The sequence below is a fragment of the Podarcis gaigeae genome (assembly GCF_964106915.1).
Source record: "Podarcis gaigeae genome assembly, chromosome: 14".
In the NCBI taxonomy this organism is placed as follows: Eukaryota; Metazoa; Chordata; class Lepidosauria; order Squamata; family Lacertidae; genus Podarcis; species Podarcis gaigeae.
In genome coordinates, this window is record NC_139690.1 from 27,329,995 (window position 1) to 27,357,928 (window position 27,934).

General features: G+C 46.3%; 1 long non-coding RNA gene across 2 annotated transcripts; it reads left to right on the forward strand.

Moving 5' to 3' along the window:
* The first annotated feature begins 2,015 nt into the window (after nt 1-2,015).
* Nucleotides 2,016-27,573, forward strand: LOC310831974. Of its 2 annotated transcripts, XR_014558077.1 has the most exons (4): nt 2,016-2,130; nt 5,424-5,492; nt 20,056-20,181; nt 26,493-27,573. It is a non-coding gene; the product is annotated as an uncharacterized lncRNA (long non-coding RNA). The 2 variants fall into 2 exon arrangements; XR_014558078.1 differs by lacking the exons at nt 2,016-2,130; nt 5,424-5,492 and adding an exon at nt 12,806-13,077 and having other exon boundaries at nt 20,052-20,181.
* The last annotated feature ends 361 nt before the right edge of the window (nt 27,574-27,934 follow it).

Sequence of the window (27,934 nt, forward strand, 5' to 3'; positions counted from 1 at the left end):
CAGATGCAGCTTTGTCACGCTGGCCACGTGACCCGGAAGTGTCTCCAGACAGTGCTGGCCCCTGGCCTCTTAAGTGAGATGGGCGCACAACCCCAGAGTCTGTCAAGACTGGCCCGTACGGGCAGGGGTACCTTTACCTTTTACCTAGAACTGGAGATGAGCTTCTGGAACCCAGGCAGGAGGCAGGGCTCAAAAAAGTTTGCAAATCTAGTCCAACGCTCTAACCATGACACCGCACTGGCTTAAAAGGGCAATGCTGTATGAGGCATGGTAATAGTCTGGCAGTCCTCCTTGCAGTTTAAAATAAAATATGAGGCCGAGGGTTTGTGCATCTGCTTCCATCCTCACCGATAACATGGTGAGACCAGGTAATGCTTGCAAGAAGTCTGGGAGGTAACTTTACCCAGCAGATCACGGGGATGGCGGCAATTCCAAGGCATAAGCTAAGCTTGCCTTTAATTACCTTGGAGAAAGCATCTTGATCCACGCACGATTAAATATTCATTCTGTATAACTAGACGGTTTCGTTGGATGCAAAGCCATATGAAATTTAGCTGGCACAAAGCCCTACCACCCAACACATCTAATAAATTCTTTGCGAGGCCTTGTGGCTTCGAACCAATCTTCTCCCCCCCCCCCCGCTTCCAACCTACTTTCTCAATCTTATTTAATTTTGATAAATTTGTCCCCCCCCTCTCTCTGTGCCTCCTTCACCTTTATGTCTGAACAATCAGGGCACATATGGGATTTTTTAGACAGGAGGAAATGACGGAATCTGGGCTAGGCCTGGGAAAAATAAACAACCAAATTGTTCAGCGAGGAATAGAGGCAAGAGGAAAATGTGATTCTCTCTCTTTCTCTCGTTTTCACAAGCGTTGCCAGCTAACTACTTTGGCAGCCAGAGCCATGGATAATAATAATCAAACCTCTTTTTAAAGTCAAGGCAGAGCTGAGGTAAATATTTGTATAATATTTTATTACAATCTGAATTTGTTCCTTGATTGAGAACATTTCCTATGGACGGGCCCACTGGAAAATCAAATTGATATGTAATTGAAGTTGCTGGGATTTGTATTTGTTTTTTAACAAGGGATTCTAGCTGGGCTGCCTACAGAATACTGGCCGAGCCAGTATCAGGAAAGATTTCAAATTGCACTGCTCTTGGAATGAGAGGCAAAGAGGGGGGGGGGGAAAGCCCAGGTAGCTCAGCAGATGAAAATCTCATTTTATACTGTTGTGGGTTTGAGGGCTCAGTCTGGATGATGCCCCACGCCCCCTTCCAATTCTTGGGGTCCTGTACCCAGTGAGGCTTATAATTTAACTGAAGATTCTATTGTTTGAACTAGTCAGTTTCTTTGTAAGACAGCGACCTGAGCTGGCCACATAAGTGTCCTCATCAGCATCCCAAAATAATTAGCTAGGCTGGGAGAGCTGTAACTGAGTGATGATGCCCTGTAACTGAGTGATGATGCCCTTCAGGCAAAAGGGTGGGCTTTCCTCTACCCCTCTCACCTAGCTTCTAGGTAGAAGAACAAGAGCCAGAGTAGATGCGTGTGAGCTGGAAGACGGCTTGGAAGCTGGAGCCGTAGAGACCTGCTTGCTCTGTGCTCCTACGCTGCAACTAATGGAGAAGCAAGTTCTGCTGGGGGGGGGGTAGTGCTATGAGCCCTTCCAGCTTATTCTCAAGTTGTATATATGAATAAGTAAAGTCATATATCCTAAAGACACCACAGTCTCTGTTAAGTTGTGGCTGAACATATCAGACGACACAGGGATTCTTCAAACAGCTCTTGTTTATTCAGAGGCCAGAACAGAACTGAACTGAAGGGTTCAGCCAGCCTGCTTATATAGAGCTCCACTACAACGCAACAGTAACCACTTTCTGTAACTATCCAATCACTGAGCGTCACTTTCGATCCCTTATTTGCATATGTGGACCTGAGTGAAAACTATCTACAGTATCCGGCTGCTGGCCCAGGGTGGGAACTTCAGTACATAAGTCTCCTCATTCCAGGGAAACTGAACCTGGGTAAGTGGCTGGAGCCCCTGCGTTCTCTCGCCACTCAGAGATTGAGATGGCATGTACCAGTATAAGAAGGTCCCAGGATGAATCTCCGATGGCATCACAAGGTAGGACTAGGGAGGACCCATTGGAGAGCTACTGCCCAGTCGGTGTGGAACAGTACTGACCAATGGTCTGGCTCGGTATGCGGCAGCTTGTCCCTAAAGAGCCAGTGAGGAAAGACTGTGACGACGCACTTGTTTTGCTTCTCTGTAGGAAATTATGTTCATGTAGGCTTTTCCTGACGTGACCTGGGTTTCGGGTGTAAAAATGGCGTCGGGAATTTTGCTGAATCAGCAAAATGTCAGGGGAAACCCAAATGTATGGCGAAGTGATGGAAAAAGCAGTGGAAACAGCTCAAAAAGCTTTGAATCACTATTTTTGGGATAGGTTTCCCCAAGGAAGCGCAACAAATTTGGGGGCTTCTTAAAAAAAAAGTTCAGGAATTTTACTTTTTGAAATATGGCAACCCTACTTCATGGCAAAGCAAACCTCTCTCTTTTTGAAAAATTCTGCACAGGCAGAGACCCTGGGAGATGAAAGCTCAGTGGAATATCTCCATGTGACCTTGATCCTCTAAGGCAATGAAGACACTTTCTTCTTCTTCTTCTTCTTCTTCTTCTTCTTCTTCTTCTTCTTCTTCACATTTCTATCCCACCTTTGGTTCTTCCCCTCCTCATTTAATCCTCACAGCAACCCTGTAAGGTAGATTAGGCTGAGAGGCAGTGACTGGCCCAAGGGTCACCCAATGAGCTTCAGGGCCAAGTGGGGATTTGAACCCTGGTCTCTGAGGTCCCTGTTCAAGACTCTAACTACTACGACACACTGGCTCTCATCAATTCTGCCAGGAGGCTGCAGCGAGAATGATGGGCAGATTTCAGAGAGCTGACCTACAGAGTCTAGGCAGAATTCAGTCTTGGCAGATTAACTGTTGGGCCTGGGCTCTAGGCGTTATATGTAGGGCTGCCTTTGAAGATGGTTCTGAAACTGCAGAGGACCAAAGTGTTGTGACACCACCTCTAATGGTCCTCCTCTCCCCCATTTCATACTAACCAATCTAACCACTACACCACCACTGGCTCTCCTATGGCCTCTGGTTGGGTTTCTAGTGTGTGTTAATGAGTCTGCTTCACTTACATCTTCTGGTTGGCAGTGAGAGGTTCCTGTGAGCTCCTTCAAAAATAATTTGCTTTTCAGAGGGGTGGGAAGTGCTTGGGAAGCATTATATTTTTACTGCTGTGTGTGTGTGTGTGTGTCCGTCCCTTGGAAGTGAGCACACACATCCACCTGAAGCAAAGAAGCTTCCTTTTGAATTTGCTTACGTGCAAATTGAGGCGCCCTTAATGAGGCAGCCAAGGCTGGCGGATAAAGCACAAAGCCAATTAGCTGTCTTGGGGGGAAAAAAAAGAAGAAGAAAACCCGACGTGTTCATTAGCATGAAAATAAAGCTAAACTTTTAGAAGATAATTGCATCTCCCTTAAAAAAAAAAAGTATTCTTGATCTATGACAGTCTCATAAATATGCATTCTTATATAAATACTCTTCCCAAAGGCAGGAATATGCGCCCCAGAAATATTTGAACCATTTCAGACAGTGACAAAACCAAACCAAAAGGAATTCTTCTTCCTTTCCTAAGCCTCCCTCCCAATATGACAAAAATCATCGGCAACACAACCCTGTTCTTGAGTGCCAAGCACGGGGAAGGGCTGCAGTTTGGTGGGAGAGCATCTGCTTGATATGAAGAAGGTTCAATCCCTGATGCCATTTCTAGGTGGGGTTGGCAGAGATCCCTCGTCTGAAACCCTGGAGAGCCTCTGCCAGTCAGTGCAGGCAATACTGAGCTAGATAGGCCTGACTCTGGAGGACTCAGCAGCTTCCTATATACAGTGGTACCTCGGGTTACATACGCTTCAGGTTACAGCCTCCGCTACCTCAGAAATATTACCTCAGGTTAAGAACTTTGCTTCAGGATGAGAACAAAAATCGTGCTCCAGCGGCGCGGCAGCAGCAGGAGGCCCCATTAGCTAAAGTGGTGCTTCAGGTTAAGAACAGTTTCAGGTTAAGAACGGACCTCCGGAACGAATTAAGTACTTAACCTGAGGTACCACTGTATGCCCATTTTAGACTTCATACAGCACCCTCCGGGTTCTGCAGGAGAACCTGCGTGGTGGGCCTGGGAGACCTGGGTTCAAATTCCCCTCGCAGCCACAAAGTCCACCCTGGGCTTCATGCTATCTCTAGCCCAGTCAGTAGAGTATGAGACTTTTAATCCCAGGTGTCATGAGTTTGAGCCACACATTGGGTGAAACATTCCTGCATTGCAGAGGGTTGGACTAGATGGACCCTCAAGGCCCCTTACAAATCTACGGTTCTGTGATTCTATTCTGTGCCTAATTTACCTCACAAAGTTGTGCAGATAAATGGTTGAAGTGTGTACACGCTGCCTTGAGTTCCTTGGAGAAACGGTGGGATATAAATATAATACAGTGGTACCTCAGGTTACATACGCTTCAGGTTACATACGCTTCAGGTTACAGACTCCACTAACCCAGAAATAGTACCTCGGGTTAAGAACTTTGCTTCAGGATGAGAACAGAAATCGTGCAGCAGCGGCGCGGCAGCAGCAGGAGGCCCCATTAGCTAAAGTGGTACCTCAGGTGAAGAACAGTTTCAGGTTAAGAACAGACCTCCAGAACGAAAACGAATTAAGTACTTAACCCGAGGTACCACTGTAATAAATAAAACAAACCTTGTGCCTTCTATAGAGTGCCGTGGGCGGGCTGGCGTCTCATCCTGAGCCGAATTGGGCCGACTGTTTCCTCAACTCCCTCACGAAACTGTGCTGCATCCGGAAGGTCTTGAAAAAGAGAGGGGGGGGGTGTCTAGAATGTTGGAGACCAGGGTTCAAATCTTCCCACTGGGCAATGTAGCTCTCTGGGTGAGCTTGGGCCTCTCAGCCTGACCTACTTCACAGGGTTGTTGTGGGGATTAAATGAGGAGAGTTGAACTGTGGAGGCCACCTTGAGGTCCTTGGAGGAGAAGGTGGGATATAAATGCTAAAAATGATTATGACGTTGATGTCAACAGAAGGGGGCTGATGGGAAATGAAATCCAAATATCTGTAAGATGCCAGGTGGGCAAATGTTTTCTTAGAGAGTAGCTGTTAAGATGTCTGGCTTGGTAGCCCATAATAAGACCCCCTCTCCCAGCTTGTTTCCATTTCCCAGCCTCAATCTCATCTTTCAGCTGTGGGTGTCAACACCGCTTAAATAGACTTTCCAATGGAGGGGGCGGAAAGCCATCCTGCAGTTCTCTTTCCTCTTAAGGTGTTAAGTGCTGAATTCTCCGACTCCTTTGCAGAACCCAAACACTTAAAAGATTAAGCCGGGAGAAGATCTGGGCATGAGCAATTGACGGCTTCTGTTGCGAGTAGCACCACCAAGAAAAGAAAAAAAATAACTTAGCTTTCCCCTGGGGCTTTGGGCATGATGTGTGAGAGAATTGGCCTGTCAGGCACAGAGTGGGAGTGGGGTGAATATACCAACAGCAGGAAGAACCCTAAATGGATATTGGAATGCCTGCTTAGGAAATGCTAGAAGATGGGCATTTGCTTGCTGGAAACTGTGGCATAGGGATGGGAAGGGCAGAAATCATGGACTTGTAAAAAGGTAGGGTTGGGAGAGATCTGAGGGGTCATCTAGCCTGACCCCCTGCAATGCAGGAAGTCCCTTGTCTTAGACTTCATTGATGGGCATCTTTTCACCCCTTCGCTGTTGGCTTGCTCGCTGGCACTCTCCCCCCAAGTATTGTAGGGGGCGAAGTAGATGACCCTTTGAGCCCCCTTCAGCTCTACAATTCTATGATGCTAAGTAGCGATGAGGATTGAGTCACAACATGTACATGTCTGCGGACAGGCGGGGCCTTCTTCGCTCAGGCCCCTTGCCACTTGGAAAGCATATGCCAACATTATCTCAGAAGCAGAGGTGAGAATACACTGCCTGATGCTCAAAATACAGCTGATCAACAGCCATATGTATGAACTGAGCAACCATTTCTTGCAAGGATCCCAGGCTGTGCACACCCCATATGTCTAAAGTCCACACACCCAAGGATCCTGGGGACTGTACTTTACCCCTCACAGAGCTACAATTCCCAGCACCCTTAAACTACAGTTTCCAGGATTCTCTGAGGGCAGTGGGAGTCTTTATTCCCTGCCTCTTTGCTTTTCAGGGTGCTGCCACTCTCTTCACAGACATAATTGGGTTTGGCAGCTAAATATAAAAGCCAAGCACCTGTTCCCCACAGCTGTCATGAAAGCCGCTGCTAATGGCACCAGAGAGAGGCCTGAGAGATTGGTTGCAAATACTCTTTGGGCAGCAATGGCTGGCCTGCTTGAGCACTCTGAAATACAAGCAGCTAATGGGTAACCCAGGACGAGGGAGATTGGAGGGCCTAATGGAGGGGATTATCAAGGACCCGGGTTGGGAAAGGCCACAGTCAGGCCTTCTTCTGAGGCTGTGACAGCCATTTTAGAAAGTGATCAAAGGTCGGTCTCTCTCTGACAAGGGTCTGTCATCAGGACAATCACTGTCCACAGCCAGCCAGCTGGGTGTTAGGGACCATAGGCGCCGACTCCATGGGGCCTGAGGGGGCCCGAGCTCCCTCAAAAATTCGTTTGGGGGGGTTCTGCCCCCCCAATAATTTAAGAAAATTATTAGTTATATTATGCTTTGTAAAATCACAAAATTATGTTGGTATTTTTTATTTTCCTTGTTTGACGATAGTTACCTTTTAAAATACATTCAGTAATGAGTTAAAACAAAGCCACTCCCGATCTAGAGAGGGGGTGGGGTTGCGGGCTCTCAACCCATCAACAATCTGACTCCAGCCCCGCGAGAAGCGGGGATTCCCCCTAGCTCATTAATATTCACTGCCCACGGCGGCAGCCAATCGGCTGCCGCAAAGGGCGGGCCCTCACAGGTTCACTTAAGGTCGGGGCAGCCCGGGGCTCGCCCCTTTCGTTCCCCCAGCAGCAGCGGTTTGGAGGTCTTGGGCCCCCCAATATTTTTTATAAGTCGGTATGGGCCCCCGCCCCCCCAATATTTTTTATAAGTCGGCGCCCCTGTTAGGGACTGTTCTGTATGGGTTAGGGATGGCAAGAGCTACTCAGAGCTCCACTCTCTCTCTCTCATGCACACATGCAAACACACATCTCTTGTCTCACAAATACATTATCTTTAAGCAGATTTATAGCAGAATTCTTTGAGTTTATGCATCTGAGCACAGAACGAACCTTTAACTGACAGAGCTCTAGCACTCTCCCACCCTGGCCCTGCTATCACAGTGGAGACTACCTCTGTACAGTGGTACCTCAGGTTAAGTACTTAATTCGTTCCGGAGGTCTGTTCTTAACCTGAAACTGTTCTTAACCTGAAGCACCACTTTATCTAATGGAGCCTCCCGCTGCCGCTGTGCCATGCGTCTACTGCGCGATTTCTGTTCTCATCCTGAAGCAAAGTTCTTAACCTGAGGTAATATTTCTGGGTTAGTGGAGTCTGTAACCTGAAGTCTATGTAACCCGAGGTACCACTGTGTTATTATTGGGCATTTGGAAAATGGTACATATCAAGTCCTATGACTGGTGCTTCCCCATCATAATAACATAAGCATAGCCTGCTGGATGAGGCCAATAAACGGTAAGTTCTCATGGAAGTTATTCATTGTTTCAGCATGAATTTCTCCTGATTTGTATGCAATTTTGTTTACTGCGTGCATTTTTTGCAAAACAATTTCTCCTGGTATTTTCTGATATTTTCACTAATATGTATATGCGTTTTATTCTGGTAGATGCATTTCCCTACGCATTGTTTGGCTGAAGAACTGCGTTGCAAAATTCAAAGAATTGTGACTTTTGAAGGAAGGTGTTTTGATTTGCATAATTAGGCAGATTAGATCACCTCTCATTTAAATGCAGACTTCATCAAACTTTGGTCTCACCCATCCTCACAACTCCTTCCTTGGTCACCTCAAAAGCAAGGTAAGCGTGAGGTACCCCACCGATGAGAATTTCACTGAAATGTTTTTTCCCTTTTGATCATTTTGGAAGGCAGTTTCTTTTCCCATTAATTGATGGAGAACAGTTTTTTAAAAAAAACACACCAACAAAACAATATTCATAACAATATGTTAATGTAACGAATTTCTTAAGCGTCGTCCTCTTTTGCGTGAATACTCCCAGTCCCTGTTGCATCCTGCATTTATCTCTGTGCCTTTGAAGAGGAGATGGGAGGCTGGGAAACTGAGCTCGGGGAACACAGGGTGAACTCTGTTGCTCCGATATAAAGTGCCCTGTAATTCTATATGTGGACAGGATGCTGGCTTAACATCGTATCGGCAAGACGGGCCTTCAGGGGGGGCCGTGGCTTTTAACATGCTGCTGACAGAGAGCAAACAGGCTGCCCTCTTGATCCAGGAGGGCTTGGGTTTCTCCCCCATCCATCACTCCCATAATAGCCCCGAGGACAAAAAGGGTTCAAAGACACCCAATCCCCAAATCTTGGGATAAACTGCAGGCACAGGGGGATGAATTCCAAGATTTAAATGTTCCTTAAAAATGAGTGAAAGTGATCTCAAATCTGGAATTATAATGAATTCTGGTGACATTTAAGGGCTGGGGAATGAGTATTTACACCGTTGTTCCCTGAGGGTCTTCATCAGTTACCACAGCCTTAAAAAGATTCATAGGATATATTATGTAGCTTATTAAGAATCAGTGCCTGAATTTGTTTGTTTTTCTGTTCTTGGCATCTGTGAATTTCAGTTTCAACCAGTTTCCCATTTTTTTCCCCACTGGGAAAAAAAAAAGGAATATCGTGCAGATAAACAAACAAACCAAAGAGCATTGCAGGAGAGGGGAGGGAGTCTTTGCCAGCCATATCAGCAAAATCCAAAGGCTCCTTTCCACAGTAGCTGTAGTCAAGAGGTAAAGTGCCCAAGGCTGGACACAATGTGCTTAAAATGTCATTATCCCTCTTAACAGGAGTAACGGTGTTCTGTTGAGTAAACCGTCTGTTTGCTTTGGAGTCAATACAATGGCTGGCCGGCGGGTTTGATGAATGGTTCAACGTACATATAAGTCACTTATTAATCCACTGTGACAATGCAGACGGTGCTTTTCCCATGTTCATTGTCTAGGGGGCATCATGCTACCATGGAGCCTCTGTTTCCACTGACACACACACACTCTGCACACACATCTCCCACGGCATGTTTCATAAACAGATCCCTCGGATTACGATCAGATAATTTCGATTTGAATGCTATTTGGACAATGGGGCCATGTGATGATATTGTATGCCTTCATCCATCTCGACTGGCTTTGACGGCACCTGAACCTGTCTGGCTTGTGCCTCCTAAGTTCGGGGCAGCGTGGGAGGGGTTGGTTAAGGAAGATCTCGCCCCACCCCCAAGAAACACTCGGCTGTTGGCACATGGGACCACACGGCACAATACGTTTGTCAGTCTTTAAGATCCGAGAACCGTAGTTGAGTTGGAAGGAACGTCAAGGCTCATCCAGTCCAATCTCCTCTTCAGTGCAATGAATTGCAGCTAAAGAATCCTTGACAGATGACTGTCCGACATTTGTTTAAAATCCTCCAATGCCATCATCACATTCTTGGTTCTTCAAACATTATCTTGACCCGTTGTAATCTGTCCTTGTTTTAGCACCAAAACAAGAGCAATCTACCTGTGTTCTCATGAACCAGACCTTTGGATTTAGTAAGTTAAGCATTTAAAGCTTACTTAACAGTGTGTGGTCTGGTCATTACGAGAGGGGTAAAGGGAGGGAGACAAGAGCTTTAAAGCAGACTAAGTGGGATATGCAAACCTATTTTCCACTCTGAAAGTGATTTTTTACTCTGCTGGAGGCTCTCTCACCCTAGAGAGTGTGCAGAGCCCTGCCTTTTGAATCCAGGCACCCACATTTTCTTATGTTAATTACACACATGTGGGTCAGATCTGTTTTCCACCTCCAGGGACCCCGCACCACTTTCCTAACAACACTCCTGCAAGCTATTGAGTTTGTGTACTGTTGTTGTTCTTGTTGTTTGAAGGGTGGGATGTGGCTGAAATCTGAAATTAGTTTAGTAGATTTCAATAAGGGACCACTTTCCTTCCTCCACTCCTCATTTCAGTAACTGAAGAGCACACAATTAAACTATGGAACTCACTGCCACAGGAGGCAGTGATGGCCACCAACTTAGATGGCTTTAAAAGAGGATTAGACAAATTCATGGAAGAGAGGGCTATTGATGGCTACTCACCACAATGGCTATGCTCAGCCTCTACAGTAGGAGGCAGCAATGCTCCTGAATCACAGGAGGGGAGAGGGTTCTTGTGCACAGATCCTGCTTGCAGGCTTCCCACAGGCATCTGGTCACAGCCCCCCCCCCACTAGATGGGCCATTGGCCTGATCCAGCAGGCTCTTTTTGTACTGGCTCCTAGCCCTGAAAAAAAAATGAGACCTATCCACTATCTCAACGATTATTCATTTAAATGTTAACCTCTTGACTAATCTGCCTCATTCTCACTGGAGGCCTCTTTCGCTATCTGCATTGCAATGTTTATCCCCTGCAATTTCTGAAAGGATAAGAGGACCATCAAGCTTTTCCTAGTTAAACGCAACCCTGACATTTCAGGTAATCCAAGCGCTGGCCTCAAGCTGCTCTTTACCCCTCTCCTCTCTTCCTCCCTCACAATGATTAACTTTGCTATCCACACAACAAGGCCCGGCTAATCTCTGCACTGCAAATACGGTTGTTAGCAAGAGCAAGCTATAATGAGCGCAAAATGCAACCCTTCCATTTAAAACGCAGCCTATCTGTAAGCTCAGGATGAAGACCAAGAATGTACGATGCCTTAAGAGGTCTTCTGAGAATGGAGATGCCAGCAATTGAAACTGCAGCCTTCTATTCAGGGCAGATAGATGCTCTACCCCTGAGCCATTCTCTTCCCAGAAAATGGGACTTTAAGCTTACATCCCCTGGCAATTTTCCTGCACGCGTGAGCTAATCCTAATGTCTGTAGTGCATCCCCTGCTCACTGTCACCACTGGTGTGCTGCATCCCCTGCTGGACTCGCTTCCCTTGGGTTGGGACTGCTGGGGCAGGTCTGCAGGGTCTGCTCAAATTTGAGTGGGTGGCAATTGGAAAGTAGCTTTTCTTAAGGACGCAAGAAGAAGCTGGTGTTTGTGGGGGTGGTCTTGGGCTACTTCTGTGATGTATGTGTGATGTTTTGTGGGGTGGTCTTGGGCTACAGGGCGGGCAATTTAAAATGTCTATATAAGGGCAGGCATACCTTTGTTCTGGGTCCTCCTTTCTCCTGCGTGTTGCAACAGTTCAATAAAGATCAGGCTTACTAGCTGCTTTGCTTCTCAATATTCTCTGGTTGGCCTCTGTTATTTTCTCCTACCGATGGAGAACCTACAAAGAACTCTGTAAGGGCTCTTGTGTCCCCCAGAAGGGAATAAGGGCAGATTTTGTTTACAACAGGCACCTGGTTGGCCAACGTGAGAACATGAAGCTGGACTAGATGGGGCACTGGCCTGATCCAGCAGGCTCTTCTCATGTGGCTATGTTAACACCGAGATGACTCAGGGAGGTGGGGAGCCTCTCAGGAAGCCTCAGTTAATTTTTATTGCTTCATGGATTTAAGGATTTGGAGGAAGATAAATTCCACGGAGCCCTCCACTGCCAGCTCACCCGGATAACATTTGCATGCTCTGGGTGTTTGCTGCCTTGCTGATCCCTCTCAAATTCCGCTCCCTGTTCAAACTTTTTCCCCCTCCACCTTGCGAAGGATCAGTGGCTACATCAAAGGTTACGTGAAGGTTGTCCACATTCCTTCCGAGCTGTTTGCACAGCCCTCCAGTTTGCTCTGCTAACACCCCAGGCAGCTCTCCTTGCAATCGCTCTGTTTGCCCAGCATTAGGCCCCTGTTTGCCCAAACACCTCAGAGAATCCGAGGGGGGCGGGGCGGCCGGCTTTCTAAACATTGGGTCCCATCTGTCAATCAATAACACCAATCAGTTTCCTGATACAAACAGCAAACTCTGCCAAAGCCAATATTTGCCCAACTTTTACTAACTCTTTGTGTGTCATTGGGTTTGGCTTTTTTTTTTTTTAAGCGTAAAATGCATCTGAGCAGACGTTTTGTACACAGAATTGTCCTCGCTTAATGGTTAACTCTGGGCAAACAGAATGTATGATTTCAGTTAACGGAAGGGGCAAAAAAAACCGAGAAGGGGGGGGGAAACAACCGGGATTTTTATTGCCACCTTTTAAAGAGGAGAAGAAAGGACTGGGGGAGGCGATTTGCATAAATACAGGGGTTGTTATTTGTTACCATAAGCAGTTATGAAAAAGGGCAAGAGAAAGGTCTCCATTGAGTCAGCCGTGTACACACCCAACCCCACAGGCTCACCTTTGACTGGTGTGTGTTTCAGGTGATGTTTATGCAGGCTACAGACCCATAAACCCACTGATGTCATTACTGTGGAATGGGAACAGCACGACACTACAAGACCCATGCACACATCCTGCAAGGGACAAAGTGCTCCACGGTCTGCCTTGGGAGTCCAGGGGTGCCAACTTGAATAAAATATTGGGGGGGGGGGGAGAGTTCCAGGTAAGCCTTGTCCTACATAATCAATCATAATCAATGATTCATTGGAGGTGGTGTCCACCTGTCAGGAATTCTTGAGCTGTGATTCCTGCATTGCAGGGGGTTGGACTAGATGACTCCTGGGTGTCCCTTTCAACTCCACAGTTCTATGATTCCATGACTTGTTTACAGGCTGTGCTTCAGTCTTCGGCTTTCTTCCTCCTTGCCCCCTTTTAAGTTCTTAACATTTCTTCCGTGCCTTTTCAATATCCCTCCTGGAGCTCGGCTTGCGTCAAAGTGATTAGATCTCACAGCCCCCCTAAGGATGACAATACTGCTTGTCTTGTAAAGGTATTTCTTTATTATATCATTTTTTTTATTTTTGCTGGAGGTTTGTTCAGAGAGAGAGAGAGAGAGAGAGAGAGAGAGAGAGAGAGAGAGAGAGAGAGAGTGCTTCTAGCAGCTCAGTTCATGTTTAATTCATTATGTTTTGCCAAGAAAAGGAAAACCCAGGAAGAACTGGGCCAGATAATGATCTGCCAAGAGGTGTGTGTGTCTATGTGTGTGTGTTTAATATATCACGTTTTGGTAATCAAATAAATCTCGTTTTGAGATAAATGTCAGAAGTATTTTAAAAGCTTTTCTTCACAGGGAAGGAGACTTTCGCTGAAAGGGGCATCAAACAGTCATTTTCACAAGGAAAAGATCCCTTAATTGGGTCTGACAAGGATGGAGAGAGGAAAGAAGGGATACCTGAACAGCAGCCTCCCCCAAGCTGGTGCTCGCCAGATGTTTGGGGCTGTAGCTTCCATCAGTCCCAGCCAGCTGTTTTCTTCCCCTCTTGTCTAAATGCCAGAACTTGAACTGCCTTGTGATCACCCTCTTAAATTTTGTAGGGAAGGTAAAATCAGCAGGAGGCAAACAGGTTGAATCACAGAACTTCAGAGACACCAGGGGTTGTTTAACACCCCGCAATGCAGGGGTTTTAACTAAAGCATCCATGACAGAACAGGTATCCAACCTTCAGCTTAAAAACCTCCAGTGAAGGAGAGTCCGCCACCTTCTGAGGGAGTCTGCTTCACTGTCAAGCAGTTCTTACCATCATAAAGTTATTTAGTCCAGTGTTTCCTAAACTTAGGTCTCCAGCTACTTTTGGACTACAACTCCCATCATCCCTAGTTAGCAGGACCCAGTGGTCATGGATGATGGGAACTGTAGTCCAAAAACAGCTATATTATACAGTGGTACCTCGGGTTACAGGCGCTTCAGGTTACATATGCTTCAGGTTACATACGCTTCAGGTTACAGACTCTGCTAACCCAGAAATAGTACCTTGGGTTAAGGAGTTTGCTTTAGGATGAGAACAGAAATAGCGCAGCAGCAGTGTGACGGCAGCAGGAGGCCCCATTAGCTAAAGTGGTTAAGAATAGTTTCAGGTTAAGAACGCCTCCAGAATGAATTAAGTTCTTAACCCGAGGTGCCACTGTATTACATTTATATTCAACCTTTTCCTCAACGAGCCCAAGGTGGCATACATACCTTCTCCTCCTCCTCATTTTATCCTTACAACAGCCATGTGAGGTAGGTTAGACTAAGAGACAGCAACTGGCCCAAGCTCACACAATGAGCTTCACAGCTCATTCAATGGTCCCAGGGTGGGGGTTATAACCATTTTAGAACACAGTGGGCAGTATCCAGCTAGTGTATCCCATCATCTCAAGGATTTCCGCTTGTGCAATGGAACTTCCCCTTCTCCTCCCCCTGTGCCCTCCCCAGATTTGCTCTGGAGGTTTGGGGGAACCTCTAGAATAAATTTAGTCGGTGCATGGGAGGAGGGGCGGGAAGAATATGTTTGAAGAAATTCTTGTGTTGAGGAGACATGATAGTTGTTCAATATTCTATTAGAATGGGACTCAGTGCTGCCGCTGCGACCAAAAATTGGCCAGGAGGGGACCAGCAGGCGCTCACACCTCACTGGTAAAACTGTGGAGATTCTCTTGGTCCCCCAAAAAGCCAGTACTTAAATTCAAACAGAAGGTGGCGCTAGATGAAAAATGATGGCTTTTTGCCCTCCCCAACCCCAGCTTCATGCTCCTTCTTTATTGGAAGAAAAGATTCTTGTACTTCTGATAGCATCAGAATGGTTCGCGTGGAGGGGGTTGGGGATCTGCAGTGATAGGAAGAAGAATATGTGTACAGTGAACATCTCCCCATCCACCAACTTAGAGTGGTGGGCCATTATTTATTCCAGCCATGCCCTTTCCAAATGCTGGCAAGCACATTTATTTATTAGAATCGTAGAGTTGAGAGGCGCCCCAAGGGCCATTTAGTCCAGCCCCCTGCAACACAGGAATCCCGGCTATCTGTTTACTCGACCTATTTCTTAGCAATGCCCCTCATTCCCCCTGAAGCCAGGAAATGTTGCCACTGCTGGGCGATCCAAATAAATAAGGAAGCCCAGAGGCTCCCAAAATCTTACTAGGTTTTATGGCAGTCCAAATGTATTGCTTATTTATTCAGAAGTGAACCCTGTTTAAATCAGCGGGGCTTTCAGCCATGAAATATTGAAGTGCGCAAACATTATTGACAGGCCCAGTGCCGTCAAATGAATCCAAATAGAGTAATGCAGTGATTGCTACTTTGCCGCTAAATAACCTACAAATATGTGGTCTCTAATCTACAGTGCTTGGGAAGGGAGATTCTCTTCTCTCCGTCCATGGAGCCTCTGCTTTGCATGGAGAACATCCCAGATTTGGTTCCTGGCATCTCCAGGGAAAGTGGCTGGGAAAAGCATCCAATGGAAATCCTGCTGGTGTCAACATTGTTGGTTGACTTTCATCTGTCTTGGGAGACAGTGGAGGAGCGAGCCTTTGGAATTGTATATATTTTGTTAGGAATTAGATAACATACCCTCCAATATTTCTCTGATGAAAATAGAGATGTTGATGATGATGGTGATGATGATACTATTTATAACCCCCATGTAACTGGATTGGCCCAGCCACTCTGGGTGGCTTCCAACATGTACAAAAACATAATAAAAAATTAAATGTTAAAAGAACCTTCCCTGTACATTGGTACCTCGGGTTACAGACGCTTCAGGTTAAAGACGCTTCAGGTTACAGACTCCGCTAACCCAGAAATAGTACCTTGGGTTAAGAACTTTGCTTCAGGATGAGAACAGAAATTGTGCTCCGGCGGCGCGGTGGCAGCAGGAGGCCCCATTAGCTAAACTGGTGCTTCAGGTTAAGAACAGTTTCAGGTTAAGAATGGACCTCTGGAACGAATTAAGTTCTTAACCCAAGGTACCACTGTATAGGGCTGCCTTCAGATGGCTCAGGAGTCAGATAACTCTATACCCTCCAACATTTCTCCGATGAAAATAGGATGCAGTAAGGTAATGTGGGACATTCCTGGATCAAATCAAAAACTGGGATGGCTTCTGTAAATCTGGGAGTGTCCCTGGAAAATAGGGACACTTGGAAGGTCTGAAAACATATAGAAGGTCTTGGGGTTCAAAGCCTCCTTCTGGACTGCTTGTTCCCAGTAAATCTGTACTTTCTGTCTCCCCACCCACACCCTCCCCGTCAGCGGCCCTGAGGATAGATATTGGTTGTGGCTAATAGTGTGCGTCAATTTCTGGCTGTTTGTGTTGCATGGGTAAGCAGGGTGCCACCACAACCTGTGGTTGTTTGAACTAGCGGGGAGCATCCATGCCAGCATGAAACCCAACAGCTATACTCAAGCAAGTCCCACCCCCATGCTGCACCGCTCTCACCCCCCGCCCATCCTAAGGACCATTATGGCACCATATCCTACATGGGTCTGATGGATTGGTTTCCCTGTTGTGCTCTGTGTTATCGCAGCCCTGTTCTAATGCTAGTCAAACATCATGGTGAATAGCCCAACTCAATGGCAGCCGTGTCGGGCTGGAGAGTCAATATTAGCTGAGCAAACAGCGCAAACAAAGAGTTGCTATTTGCGTAGCTATGAGGAGCTGTGTGCTTTTGTCACCAGACAGGCCACTTGGAAATTTCGTGAAAAGGGAAGCTCAGAATTCTCTTGCTCAGCAAATGCTCTCTGTCAGGGTTAAAAACAGGCTGTGTTTTTTGTTGCTGTTAAGCAAGTATATTTAAGATCAAGACTGGTTCCCATGCTTTCATAAGAGCCTGCAGGATCAGGCCAACGGGCATCTTGTCCAGCATCCTGTTCTCACAGTGGTCAACCAGATGCCTGTGGGAAACCCGAAACCAGGATTCGAACACAAGAACCCTCTCCCCTGTTGCGGTTTCCAGCAACTGTTAATCAGGAGCATTGCTTGCTTGGTAGAACATGAGACTCTGAATCTCAGGGTTGTGGGTTTGAGCCCCACATCGGGCAAAAGATTCCTGCATTTCAGGGGTTGGACTAGATGACCTTCATGGTCCCTTCCAACTCGAAAAATCTATGATTCCATGATTCCAACTGTGGAGGAAGAGCCTGGGCATCATGGCCAGTACCAACAGAAACAAATGACAAGAAAGGAGATTCCGACTAAGCATTAGGAAGAGCTGTTTGACAGTGGAGTCACCTCTTCGTTGGAAGTTTTTAAACAGAGTTTAGATGGGGATTCTTGAGCTGTGATTCCTGCACTGCAGGGGGTTAGACTAGATGTCCTTTGGGGGTCCCTTCCAACTCCACATGTCTATGATTCTATGCCCATCTGACACATTGTTCCCTGGGTCCCCATATGGGTGGCAGAAGGGCTGTCAAGCTTCCCGATATTCAGCCTTACACACATGTGTGTGAATCAGCAGCTCTACAAATGTGCACATTTCAGCTTCAGAATTCCAGCGCGGTGGCCTTGTCACCGAGGAAGCTCATTTATGGTGCAATTATGGCAGGAGTCGGAGGCTGTTTGGAATAACGAAGCCCCCGTGGCAGACGCCGTTGCATTAATTTTATTTATCTCGAGTGGGTGAGTGGGAACGAGTGGCAGAGGCAGAAAAATAATTGTTTTGCTTCTAGGTCACTGGGATTGCTTATCGGGAGGGATCTCGGAAGCGCTGCTTTCCCCGGCAGAGAGGAGCGCGATATGAAATGCAGGAGGCACAGCCGCGGTGCATAAATAGGAACATAATTTCTGAAAAATGGAATTAATGAGGCAATGAGGTTGTCTTAATGAGTGCAAGGTCTGCTGTAAATGTCACCGCGCCAATGTCTTCATTGTAAATTACCGTATGAATTTCTGAACACCATTTCGAGAGGCAGAAATGAGTCGTGGGGTGGGAAAGAGGAAAGAGAGGCTGTGAGCGCATTGGGGTCAGTTTCCAGGAGAGGGACAGACAAATGTGCTGTGAAATTGGGCTTGCTCCCGGGCCCAGCAGGATGGCAGGTACAGGGCGGCTGTGTGTGCTGTGTGTAGTTAAAGGTAAAGGGACCCCTGACCATTAGGTCCAGTTGTGGCCTACTCTGGGGTTTATTGGCAGAGGGAGCCGGCGTACAGCTTCCGGGTCATGTGGCCAGCATGACTAAGCCGCTTCTGGCGAACCAGAGCAGCGCATGGAAACGCCATTTACCTTCCCGCTGGAGCGGTACCTATTTATCTACTTGCACTTTGTGCTTTCAAACTGCTAGGTTGGCAGAAGCAGGGACCGAGCAATGGGAGCTCACCCCGTCGCGGGGATTCGAACCGCCGACCTTCTGATTGGCAAGTCCTAGGCTCCATGGTTAAACCCACAGTGCCCCAAGCAGACATGACACATAAGGAAAAAGGGATGGAGAGGGAGAAGGGGGGAAATGCAAGCTTAGGCACTGGTTCTTAAAAGTTACAGTTCTTCTTAGGAGCAGCTGGGATGGAAATGGTTTGTGTAACCTATGTTTCTATGGCTTTTCATTCTGAATTTTAAATTTTAACCTGTCCTGGGACCTGCTGGTGAAGGGTGAGTAATAAATTTAAGGATGATGATAATGCTGCCTGGTGGGGTGACAGGCAGTCAGGAGATGCTTGCTGAGCTGCGGTGAGCTTCCGCTTTCCATCCAAACGTCAGGGATGGAGGATGCAGGATCAGGGCGAGGTGAGGCGGAGTCTACGGCTAGGAAGTGCACACCTTCTACTTGTTCAGTGGTAGCTCATTTCCTTGCATGGGAGCTGCTGGATAGGGGTCAAGGGGTATCACCTGGTTTGCTGTGACCTATTGGGATAAAGAGGAATACCTAGGTGCATAGCCTACATTGGGCCAGAACCATGGGGTCCCAGATTGAGAGCAGTTGCAGGCATTTTTTTTCCCATTTCATTTATTTCATTTGCTATACAGTGGTACCTCGGGTCAAGAACTTAATTCGTTCTGGAGGTCCGTTCTTAACCTGAAACTGTTCTTAACCTGAAGCACCACTTTAGCTAATGGGGCCTCCTGCTGCTGCCGCGCCGCCAGAGCACGATTTGTGTTCTCATCCTGAAGCAAAGTTCTTAACCCGAGGTGCTATTTCTGGGTTAGCAGAGTCTGTAACCTGAAGCGTCTGTAACCCGAGGTACCACTGTATTAATATCCCACCTTTCCTTTAAGTAGCTCAAGGTGGTTGCATGGTTCTCCCTTGCCCGATTTTATCATCACAACAACCTTGCAAGGTAGGCTAGGCTGAGGCTAGGCTGAGAGTGACTGGCCATTTATCTCATTTTTCATTGTAGCAAAATCAGGCCACTATTTGTGGATTGGAAGCAACAACCATCCAGTCTTTACTGGGCTGATTTCCATTCTGGATGGGGGACGAATAAGCAAATATTGACAATTTCTGTTCCCATTTCTGTTTTCACTGAATTCTCTAGCATTTCTCCTTGAGGAGTCTCATGGGGAGACAGGGCATTCTGCAGAGCAGCGTAGATTAAGTTTGCTCGCCCTATTGATCTGAACTGAAACTCCCATTTTCCAAAGCCAGTCCCATGCCTATTCAAGGACCCAATACAACTTGACTTGGGGGAGGACAGCACCAGTTGCTGCGTCTGAATTCGCACTCGCCTCTCCAGTTAGCATTCCCAAGGAGCATGTGCTCATTTGACTGATGCTCTCTATATCTGGAGCTGCTCCTGCGAACAGTGGCTGTGCTTCTAAGGAAGTCAAAATCTTCCTTTGGGTGCCAAAACCTTCTTTGATGCAGCTATAAAACAAACAAGGCTCCTTGGGCTCTCTCCTCCTCTTACCCATTCAACAAACAGCCTGAGTCAATGTTGGCGCTTTTGCCACCTTCAGATGCATAAGATGGCTGTAGCTTCCTTTTCGGATAGAAAGGGCGCCCGTCAACGCCCTGAAAACAAGCCAGGAAGATGACGATTCTTTTCTTTTTTCCAGGCAGGTGTGGTCTAATCAAAACATGTAACTGTTTAATTCCTCTCATTCAGTTGAAGAAGGCAAATGGCAGGCCTGGTACATTGCTCCTCCTCTGCTCCAACAAGCCCAGTGAATTCCCACTGTGCTTCCAGTAAGTGACTGGCCATTTCTGGGTTCCCTAAGCAGTAGGAGGGGCTGATGGCTCTGGGCAGCTAAAGCACTGCCCTGCATCCAATTGACGCACTTCTATTATTATTATTATTATTATTATTATTGTTATTATTATTATATACACCGCCCATCTGGCTGGGTTTCCCCAGCCACTCTGGGCGGCTCACAGAATACATAGATGTTACATACTAAAACATCAAACATTAAAAACTTCCCGATACAGGGCTGCCTTCAAATGTCTGATCCCTATGGATTAGGGATGCCTGAATCTGTCCAATTTGAGTTTTCTCCATTTCTCATTTTTCTGACTTCAAATTCAGGTCCTCACATTGTCAAATAGTTAATTATTATTTTTTAAAGATCCCCATTGAAAAACAGTGTCTTAGTGCAAATTTCATAAAATCATAAAGTTGTAGAGTTGGAAGGGACTTCAGGGGTCATCTAGACCAACCCCTGCAATATTTATCTGAATGTACATGCTATTCTGCCTAATAGATACATTTTTTATTTTTATTTTGCAAAGCATATTGGGTGAAATTCAACTCAGTTTTACTCAGAGCAGACTCGTTGAAATTAATGGACCTAACTTATTTAAGACCTTAATTGAGTCTATGCTAAGTAAAGCTTAGTTGAATATCACCCAATTTCTCCTAAAATAATGCATTTTTGTATATTATCTTCACAATTATATGTATTTTTATGCACACTTTAAGTAAGAGTATGCATTTTCGCACGCATTACTTGACTAGAGAAATGCATTGCAAAACACAGAGCACTGGGGCTGTTAAAGGATAGCTGTGTTTCCACTTTAATATTGCATACATGCAAATTAGATAGTTTCCTCTTCAAAAGCAAACTTGTGAATTTCTCCCCCATCCAGGTGTTGCTGGACTACAACTCCCATCATCCATGGAGACTGGGCATGCTGGCTGAGGCTGATGGGAATTAGAGTCCAACAACATGGGAATGCACTAGAAGCCTGAAATAGCATCATGGGGTGGTGGGGATTTCCTTCACCACATTCATGGTCATAAAAAGAAATGCTTCTTTCACATTTATTCATTCATTTTATCTAACAGAATTTGCATGCTGCTTAATTGTAAAAACCTCTGAGCAGTTGACATAAAATACACCCGAAACCTACAGATAAAAGTCAGAAATTAAAAACAAGATAAAATCAGCCTTGAGGTTTTTAAACTGCTTTGAGGTTAAAGTTATCGTTGTTATTTAATAAACAAATCATGCATATGAGGTTTCACTTTTCCTGAAGATGTTTTTTTTTAAAAAAAACAACAACCACCAGCAAGGAACTTCTGTTGCTTGCAAACAAAGGTTTTGCAACTTCCAGACATCCCTCTGTGGCCTCCCTTCTCTTAGACCAATTAGGAGGTGCCATCTGCCCAGCATCTGTTTGCTTTCTGAAGAAGGAAATGGGGTAAAAAAATCGACAAAGGGCGCTCCCTCCCCCATCAAGAAGTGTCAGCCTTTTGTGAAGATGTTTGCACTCAGCTTACATGTCAACAAACTCTTAATCTGCCTGGTCTGGCAGAGGGAAAGACAAATATTGATTCTCCAGGCTCACAAGATGGCCTCGCCATTGTTTTCATGTCAGCGTGATCTCAGGAGGTTAAGGAATGATTTTGGAGGTTCTCTGGTTTGGGCTTGTAGACAACCAACCAAGTTCTACGCAGAGAAGTCCCATAGGGTAGAATCAAAAAATCACTAGGGTCCACTAGGGTCATCTTGTCCTGTCTCATGCAATGCAAGAATCTTTTGCAAAAGAAGACAAAGTTCTACCCAGAGAGGAATGGCTGATGAAGATGATGGACTATGCCGAAATGGCGAAACTGACTGGGAAAATCAGAAACCAGGAAGAGAAGAATTTTAAGAAGGACGTTGTGCATCTCTACACATCTTCCAGCGCCTGAACTCCAGGGATGGTGGCTGCAAGCACAGCTCACCCTGGCATCATCTCGCCTCGCAGAACTGGCTTGGCAATGATGCCAACCCCACAGCTGCCAAGTTGGGACTTGATGGGCAGGAGCAGCACGAGTGCCTGCTGAGAGAGAAACTTGGCAGCGGGCGAGAGGCCTTCTGAGTGGCGTCTCTCGGGTATGTTTAGCCTCCCTGCCTGAGAAAGTGAAGAAGCCCCAAGTCGGCAAATGTGCAATCTTTCCTGGAACTATTTATAGAAGGAGATGATGAGAGACAAGCATCATTCAAGGAGTGAGGGTGCCGGGAGGCGGGGGGGGGGGGAGCGGAGAGAGAAAGAGAAACAGAAGGGGAGGGAGGAGTGTGAAAGGCTGGCAGCTTCCTTATGGCTCAGCCCAAGTTGCCATCAGCCATTGAGGCACCTCAGCTGTCAATCTGCATCTGCAATCTGGCTGCATGTGGGCCCCATCCACAGGAAGCAGGGTGGGGCTTCTGAGATTGGCATGGAATGAATTTAAATATAAGTATGAATTTGAATTTGAATTTAAATAAATATTTATTTATTTATTTTAGAAAGGGAATGTGCTTCAATGACACACATGAAAAAAGAAAGAAAGAAAGAAAGAAAATGCAGATTTGGTCTCAATTCCTGAAAGAATTATGATTATTGGTATTGGGGGCAGGGGTAGCATACCCTCCAAGTGTCCCAATTTTCCAGGGACAATACTGGAATTACGAAAGCCATTCCAACTTCTGATTTGATCCTGGGATGTCCCTGTTTCCTCTGCCAGCGCCATAAGTGCTGAGCTCAGGGAGGAGGATGAGCCAGCGCTTGTCCCAAGCGACGATGACAGCAGTGGCAGAGGCTGCCAGGAAGCATCCCGTTCTCTCTCTCAAATGACAAGTAAGGAGATCCCGGCAAAATCTTAGGAGGAACTTTCTGGAGGCAAGAGCCGTTCGACAGCAGAATGGACTACATCAGAAGGTGGTGGACTTTGTCACCTTGAAGGTTTTCCAACAGAGGTTGGTTGCCCATCTGTCAGGGATTCTTTAGATGTGATTCCTGTGTTGTTGGGGGGTTGGACTAGATTGGGGTCCCTTCGAAATCTATGATTCTATGAAAGCTGGCTTTTGCTTATGAAATGCCCTCTCTGACGTCACAGCCTGACTCGCAAGACAAACAACTCACATTCCATGGTGGGAAAAGACTTCAGATGCAATAATTGTGGCCTAGAGTTGGCTGTTGAGATGTGGAGTTTGGGAGGGGAAGATAGGCAGAACATGAGAAAGCTATTGATCTCAGAGCATCCGTGAACACGCTCTTATTAACCAACAGTAAATCTCAGCTGCTTTATAATTAGGTTGCTTCCTTCCCTTTGAACTCTCATTGCAAAGAGCCATTACTTAATTTGGCTGCCGTGATTTATATCTGAGAGGAAATACTAGGTTTGCTGGCATCACCACTTACGCTTGAAAGGGTGTTCACGTTTGTTGGGGTTTTCTTCCCCAGGGAATTGTGTTTCTCTCTGAAGCTTTTGTTGTGTAACCTGTGTGGGATCACACAAACATATCCATCGCTGCCCTGGGGGCTATATATTGTCAGTAGTGGTTGCCTTTGGTGGAACAGAACACTGTCTCCCAGGATCAGAGCTGTGATCCAGGGCACGTCTACTCTGCAAATACGAACCGGTTTCAGATGTGTATCGCTATCATATCAGTGCCATCGGAACAAACTGCAATCATGTTAATGTTTGCATTGCAGTAAGATGCAGATCGCTCCTTTCTGCCTATGTTGGATTTCTGGCAATATGGCTGAAATCAGGGGTTGGCAGAATTGGATGTGGTGGTGAGGAAGCTGAGGCTCATTTGGGTAAAAGGGTTGCAAAGGTATATGAGGGTAGGACAGAAAGGCAGTGTGGTGTAGTGGTTAGAGTCTTGGCGTTGGAAGTGGGAGAGCCAGGTTCAAATCCCCACTTGGACATGAAGCTCACTGGGTGACTTTGGTCCAGACCCTCCCTCTCTCAGCCTAACCTACTTCACAGGGCCATTGTGGACATTAACTGAGGAGGAGGAGAATCAGGTGTGCTACCTTGAGCTCCTTGGAAGAAAAGGTGGGATATGAATACATAAATAAGGTGGGGGAAAGAAGCCTTCTTCTTCACACCAGAATGGTCAAAGGGCTGAAACAAGTCCCCTATGAGGAAAGAGCACAACTTTTGGGCCTTTGTAGCTTGGTCAGGGGAAGTCAACAGCAGCAGCAGCAGCAACAACAACAACAACATTAATAATAATTTATATGCTGGCCATCTGACTGGGTTGCCCCAGCCAGTCTAGGCAGCTTCCAGTCAAGTAAGGAGGGGACATGATAAAGATGTCTAAAATTATGTAGAGACTTCCTGTGGGCATCTGGCTGGCCACTGTGGCTACATTCACACTACACACTTAAAGCATCACTTTGAACAGTCATGGCTTCCAACCAAGGAATTCTGGGAACTGCAGTTTGCTAAGTTGTCAGGAGGCGCCCCCATTCTTCCTCCCAGTGCTACAATTCCCAGAGTTCCCAGTGAAGAGGAAACAAATGTTGAACCACTCTGTGGAATTGGGGTTCCTGACAACTCTCAGCACTCTTATTTGTTATTTATTTATTTATTTAACACCCCACTTCTCTCCCCCCCCCCAAACACCCCAAGGAGCTCAAGGTGATGTTCATGAATCTTTCCCTCATTTAATCCCCTCAACAACCCTGTGAGGTAGGCTAGGCTGAGAGTAAATGACTGGCCCAAGGGGAGCTCCGTGCTTGAGTGGGGTTTGAACCCTTGACTGTCCCAGGTCCTAGTCTGAAAGTCAGGAGGCACTTCTTTCGGTGCCACACTCTCACAGGAGGCCGTTGACTTGTGTGAGACCATGGCACCACAGCAAACTCCAGTGCCAGCTGCTCCTCTTCCCCAAGTTTGGCAGTGAAGGCGGTGCTGGAGGGGGGTGGAATGGGACATTCTGGGATCCAATCAGAAGCCAGAATGGCTTCTGCAATTCCTGGGTGTGCCAGGGAAATCGGGATGGTTGAGGAGTATGCACCACACTAGCCCTGACAGTTCCCAGAATCCTTTGGGGGAAAGCCATGACTGTTCAAAGTGGTACCATAGTCCTTTAAATGTATCGTGCGAATGGGGCCACTGTGAGACTAGGATGCTTGACTAAAAGGGGTTCTGTTTAGATCCTGCAGCCAGGTCTCTCTCCTCCTCTTATCCATGCACTTGCAAACAGAACTGATATGAGTTTGGGGAGGGTTTGAGATCACGGGCTTGCTGGGGAAAAGTTCAAATGGATCATCTCCTGAGCCAGGCGTGACTGGCTGGGGGCCTCCCGCAGCTCTTCACACGTTGAAGAAGAGAGCCTCAGGCCTGGCTGGCTCCAGGAGTCTCTCAAATGTTTGTTTTAAAATTTCAACGCTGCCTTTTCCACTTCAGTCGAGATGCTCATGGAAACTAAGGGATGGGATTCGAACAAAATTCAGAGTAAAAAAAAGAAGTAACATAAACAATAAAACAGAGCTGGTGCAGTGTAGGAGTTAAAGTGTCAAACTAGGGCCTAGGAAAGACCAGGGTTCAAATCCCCACTTGGCCAGGAAGCTTGCTGTGTGACTTTGGGCCAGTCACTGTCCCTTGCAGCCTAACCTACCTTGCAGGGCTTTTGTGGACATAAAATAAAGCATACCCTCCAACATTTCTCCGATGAAAAATAGGGACGTCCCCTTCCATCATGATAATTTTACTATTTATACCCCACCCGTATAGCACAGCCACTCTGGGCAACTTCCAACATATATAAAAACATAATAAAACAGTAAACATTTAGAAACTTCCCCGTACAGGATTGCCCTCAGATGGCTCGGGGGTCAGATAGCTCCATACCCTCCAACATTTCTCCATTGAAAATAGGGACGTCCTAAGGAAAAGCGGGACATTCCGGGATCAAATCAGAAACCGGGATGTTCCTGGAAAATAGGGACACTGGGAGGGTCTGATGAAGGAGGCATGAGAGGACTATGTCCGCCACTTTGAGCTCCTTGGAAGAAAGGAGGAATATACTGTAGGTGGGAAATAAATGCAATAAAATGAAATGAAAGTAAATAAATTATGACTCTAACCAGACCACCCAAGCCTCTTGACACCCCTAATCTTCCCTCCATCTTAACCAGGATTATTTTTTCTTCCTTGTGAGAATTTAATAGGGTGTGTGTGTGTGTGTGTTTGGTTGTAATAGACCTCGGTTGCCCTTGGCAACTTTGTCGGAGTTCACTTGTCTGTTCACTTCTCTCTAAATCTTCCTTTTTCTCCCCTTCGGGCTCTTTCCTGTCAGGTCGCAGCCGAGGAAAAAGTAAACAGAAAAGAGAAAGAACAACAACCCTGGAGCTGACACAAGAAGGGCTTGGTTTCCCCAGGTGCCCTTGAGGATTCTCGCATCACCTCTGCTGTTGACAGATGGCTTTTGCTTTTCGCTTTTGAATTTTGTGTCAATGACTTTCCAGTGACTGGAATACATTATGTTCTCGGGTCCCGCCCTGGCTCTCGAGATGCTTTTAATTTGTAGGTTTAAGCTTAAATTCCTCGACGGGTGCCAACTTTTCTGTTTGTTTTCCTCGGGAGCGCTTTGCACTATGGGTTTCGGTAACTGTTAACCGTTGGGGGGCATTAATTGCAGCTCCCGAGGTCATCTTTCAGAGCTGACTTATATTTCTGTCGACACTGGAGTTGCTCCTCGATGACCTGTCTTTCTGCTGTGGCGCAGCTTTTTTTGACTCCTGTAATTACCCTCTGAATTTAAGCTGATTATGTCGACTTTGGAGGCTGCGTGTTTGTTTAATTCATCCATTGCTGGGTGTTTGCACAGCAGCTCCACGAGTAAACACAAAACTGATTGTGCATCTCTCAGAAAAAAAAGGGTTTGCCTGATGGCTGTTTCCCCAAAGATACAGTCAAGTAAACAAGATGAGTTTCTCCAGAGCTGGCTGGTATCTGCTCTCTTTTACAGCCGTGTGAAATGTCAAATCATGCAGGCTTTCTGCAAATGTTTCCAAATGGAATCACCTAAAAACCAGCTACTGCCTCCAATGAGCCACCTCCTGCTGTTGACCAAACTGCTTTTGATGCCAAGGAATATTGTTTGATGGAGGAAGGAGCCGGACTCGGAATGTTGGCAAACAGTTCAGCTTCTGTGTGTGAAGTGAAAGGTCCATTTGGGGGAAAAATGCCTTCAAGCAGGGCTGTGCTGAAACAGGACCTCTCATTTCTCGATATTTTTGCTCCCCTGAGAAAGAATCTTCTGCTTTTTTCTCCTCATTCTCAGAGACTTTGAAAATGTCTCATATCCCAACATTTATCTGATGAAAATAGGGACATCCTGCTTAATAATAATAATGATAATGATAAATTTTATTATTTATACCCCACCCTCTCTGGGCAGCTTCCAACTTATATAAAACATATATAAAACAGGTTGCCCCAGCCACTCTGGGCAGCTTCCAACTTATATAAAACATAACAAAACATTAAACACTTTAAAACTTCCCTATACAGGACTGCCTTCAGATTTATTCTAAAGTTTGTGTGGTTCCTTATCTCCTTGGCTTGGGGGTCGCATAAAAGCTCTTTACATGCAGGGTAACCCCAAGCAGACCTGGCACAAGAAGAGCTTTTGTCTCCACCTTGCTTGGATTTAACTTACTCAATTTCAACCAGCCCGCTTTCAACCACATATGGTTGAAATCACACAAATTAAGTCACACATAAGCTGTAATCATA